The sequence below is a fragment of the Triturus cristatus genome, chromosome 9 (assembly GCF_964204655.1).
Source record: "Triturus cristatus chromosome 9, aTriCri1.1, whole genome shotgun sequence".
Classification (NCBI taxonomy): domain Eukaryota; kingdom Metazoa; phylum Chordata; class Amphibia; order Caudata; family Salamandridae; genus Triturus; species Triturus cristatus.
Genome location: NC_140592.1, coordinates 1,224,093,214 through 1,224,098,025, shown reverse-complemented (window position 1 = coordinate 1,224,098,025; position 4,812 = coordinate 1,224,093,214).

Here is a 4,812-nt window from a genome sequence, read left to right as displayed (position 1 = left end):
TAACTCCACACACATCCACCCCCTTCGATCACCAGTTAGTTTGAGCATCAGTTGCCATGGTTAGGCATCCCTGTTTGGGTCAATTTCCGTTGTGAATTTGCTCTCATGAGGTTACACAACACAGAAAAAAAAAATTGGTTCTCCCCATATATTCTTTGTTACCCCTAGTGGGATGCCGCCCAGCCGCCCGCTCTTCCCTCACATGACTGCACCGCTGACTGAGCTCAGAGACTACTACTATCCACCATGGCTCACGTTAAAGTCATTACCCGGAACGTGAGGGGAATACATTCCCCTTCACACAGATCTTCAATTTTTCTCCTATCTACAGCGCAGGGCCACCGGCATTGCCTTGCTTCAGGAAACTCATCTAACTAACCTTGAGGTGGATCGGCTGCGCTGTCACTGGCGGGGTCATGTGTACAATTCCAACTTTTTCTCCCAGGGGAGGAGCACTTGATATGGGTTCCTTGTGAAGTGGACGAAGTTGAGGTCAATACCGAAGGCAGATGTGTATTCATTAAGGGTAAACTTACTGGCCAGCCCCTCCTTATCGGTTCAATTTATGCTCCCAATGTAGATCAGAACTCCTTTCTTTGTAGACTCTTTAGGGTGTTAGCATGCTGGAGCGGTTTGCCGTGGCTTATAGGGGGTGATTTAAATTCTGTCCTTGATGTCTCACTAGATCGCTCTTTCCCACCCCTGACACGTACTCCTGCGACATCCAATGCACAAGATCTGCATACATGGCTTAACCATTAGTCCCTAACAGATGTATGGCACTCTTGCAACCCTGATTCAAGACACTGAATACCTAGGCCACACACACTCTGACCATAATTCTCAGCTCTTGAGGGTTAGCGGGGACATGAGACCTCCGCCGATACCTACCCGGCATCTTCAACCGGTGGCACTGGAAGGCCAGGCATTTCGAGGTTCCCTAGGTGTGGCAATCTCAGGCTACTTCGCCCTTAACAATGGCTCCACAGACTATTTATCACTGGAATGGGAGGCCTTTAAGGTCACAATTAGGGGGCACTGTCTAGGCCTCACATGGAACATTTGTAAACAGCTGAATGCCTCTCTCGGTGCTATAAGCGTGTACCCCTTCGTTATTACACTAATGCTCACTTGGACGAGCTACGTGACGAGCACGCTGGACTATTGGACAGACTGTGTTGCCATAACTACCTGGCTCACTCATCATGCACACATGCTACATCTGACAGGGCAGGTAAACTTCTAGCCCATCTATTGCACCAGGAGCACCCTCATCGGCCAATCCATGCCCTATGTGATGACTTGGGCCACATGCACTACACGCAGCTCAACGTCCATACGGCCATAACCAGACATTATTCAACTCTCTACAGGTTCACCAGCCACTAGGACCATATGCAGATCAGTGCCTTCTTGGGCTCGATAGAACTACCCGCGATACCACCAACCAATACATAGCACTTGACTCCCCCATCACTATTAATGAGGTATGTGAAGCTTTAACAACACTGGCATCAGGGAAGGCGCCGGGCCCTTTTGGGCTCCCAGCGGAGTTCTTTAAGATGTACGCCGATACACTGATCCCACAATTACATGCCCTTTATACCTCTGCACTATAAAATTCTTTGTTGCCAGCTTCATTACACACGGCCAGCTTAATCTCCTTATTGAAGCAGGGCAAAGACCTTTAGCCATTCTAAATGCTGACTATAAAATGTGGGCGAAAATACTAGCTGATCGACTCGCGCCCCTCATCCCTGCCTTGGTCCAACCGGACCAGAACGGGTTTGACTCCGCTCGTAGCACTTCCCTCAATCTTCAATGCTTTTTCAGAGTTGCGGCGTATGCGCCACTCCGCTGGCCACACTTGAAGGCCTTTGACTCCCTTGAGTGGGATTATCTTTTTGCAGTGTTGTCCATGTTTGGTTTTGGTGCCACATTCTGTATGGTCAAGCTGCTTTATAAACACCCGACTATCCGCGTGAAAATGGGTCCTTATATATCCAAACCCATTGCTGTAGGTCGCAGGACTAGTCAAGGCTGTCCCTTATCCCCTCTTCTCTTCTTCTTGGCAATGGAGCCATTGGCTGAATGTGTCTGCACCCGGGTAGACGTAGGCATACCCCTAGGTGATGGGAAGCACACGATCTCGCTGTATGCAGATGATATTCTGATGTACGTGAGAGATGTTCACTCCATCCCCTCCTCATTAGCTCACACCTTGACGTCGTTTGCTGATGTGTCGGGGTTGCGTGTCAATGCAGCAAAGTCCTCTTTATACCCCTTTACAGAATCCACCCAGGATCCTATATATACCCTCACCAGGAACCAAGTAATGTGGTGTGCTGATTCTTTTTTAAATCTAGGCATTCGCATTTATAGGCGAGATACCGACCTCTTGGATGGCAACATAGGTACAGCGACGACTGCCATCGGTGCCCAGCTTACCTTTTGGGGTACCCTCCCGCTATCTGTCACTGCTAGGACTTCTCTCACCAAAATGGAGATCCTTCCTCTGCTCCTCTATTATTGCACGAACCTACCCCTCTATGCAGTGGCGGCTCCTCTAGGGAGTGCTGGGGGCGGTGGGCAGGGGAGGAGCAGTGTGCAGGGTAGTAAAATCCAGCATACGTCCGAACCGAGTTAAGTACATAAATAAATAAATAAAAAAATTACATTGCGCGCGCTGCATCGCCGTTTGGGTTGCAGAGCGCGTAATGTAATTCGTTTTATTTATTTATGTACTTAACTCGGTTCGGCCGTATGCCGGATTTTACTACCGCCCACCCCGCCCCTCCCCCGCTACACCCACCGCCACCGTGGAGAAGTGTGGCTCAATGATTAGAGCGGCAGACCCTGATGCAGAGGTCTAGCCCGGGACCAGGGTTCAATTCCCCGCCTCGGCGGGTCTTGGGCTCAAAAAATTCCACGGACCTGATAATTCTCGCCTCGGTGCCATTCCAATCATGGAGTCCCACTCTGCAACTCTGGGCAATAGCTTGCTTAATCTCCACAACGGCCCCCACAACGCTAAGGATGCCTGGCCTCCACCTTGGGGGTGCCCAGGAGTGGACGCCTCACAGGGAAAGCCAGGATGGGTTCCACAGCGGTATTCGTACAAGCGCCTTGAGACCCTTGCGGGTGAGTAGTGCGCTATACAAGTATCAATTTACCGCCCCGCAGCACTCCCTCGAGGAGCCGCCACGGCCTCTATGTTCCCCCCGTTTTTGTATACGTTAGAGAGAACGATCAGAGATTTTATTTAGGTACCTCCCGCCAATGTGTTTCCTTTAAAAGGCTTTACCTACCCACAGGCCGGGGTGACCTTGCAGCTCCTAACCTAGAGCAATATTACCTTGCTGCACAATTACAATGGATTGCCAGATGGCTGGCCTCTCGCCAGCTTATTGACACAGCCACACTACACCCGCCCCTACCACATCTCGCCCTACTTCACTTGTTCCACCCTTGCTTGAAACCAACATCCATAGACTCCCTATTGTTCGAAGTGGCACACAAATGCTACTGCAGAAGTCTTTTTGTCACCCGCTCCACAATACCATATGCCCCCGCTATACCACTCCAGGGAACACCTAGGGGGCTGGAGGTCACCACGGCGGCTGAGCTACACAACTTGGAGGTGGCCGACATTCATTACACTGGAGATCTCTTCCGGGATGGGACCCTCATTCCATAAACTGTGCTTGTCTCGGAGGAGGGGCTCCACCCAGGCCACTTCTTTCTGCACCGTTCCCTTATAACAGCCCTCACACCGCGCTGGGGTGACTTGACCAATGAGTCTCCCACACACCTTACGATCCAGTACCTGCATGGGATGGGTACCGGGGGACACCTGATGCGGTGGTTCGCCGCCTCACTTAGACAACACACTGCAGCCACACTGGAACCCTTGAAGGTCCACAGGGAGGGGGACCTGGAACGTCACCTGGCTGTTGGAAATTTAAATTTAATCCACATGTATCAATTTGGTGAATGTGCTCTCACTAAATAGACCAACATATTATAGAAATGCATGTGAGGGTCGCATGATTGAATCTTAGAGAGCGGTTTATAAGCATGCACATTTTTCACTTTTTGAATTCATTATGTTTTGCAACCAATCATGAATGAGATTGAACAGGCTAAGCTCTGGACTAAATTAAAATTCCTCATTATTGAGATACTTTGCAGCCTGCCTGCACTCCCCTTCTGGTTGTCACCCCTATGACGTTCTATGACCACCAAGAGAACTCGGGCGTATGTCCAGTCCTAGCCATCCGTCAATGTTTCATTTTCACCAGAGAATAAAAAAATTATGTCTTACCAGTTGAAAGTCATCATCCAAATGATGTTCCTATAAATTTGTTAACTTTAAAATAACCACAACAGGGCTAATTGAGGATGACCAATTACTCTCTGTCCCTTTGGTCATGTCCATTTCCATAATAAAGTTCCTGTTGGTTATCTATAAGCGATTCTAACCAGTTTATATGCAGCTTCCTTGACTACCTACAAAGCGATCTCCAGTCAAGATCTCCTAGGACCAAGGTGCCTTTCCACACCTCCAGGATGGGGTGTGGGTGAGCAACCCAATGTCCAGCCTGCCGCCTTGGTTGGTGGCTGAGGGTTTGCATCGTTTTTAGAAACGTACTCAGATAATGGAGCCAGTCTGTGCTTTCAGAGGGATGTATGACGTTACAACGCATACATTTACATCGCGGTACACTACATCGCGGGTTTGACAACGCAAGTCGTTACAACGACTTGCGCTAGATGGCGCTCTAGGACAAGGAATAGGATTTAGGAGTAGTA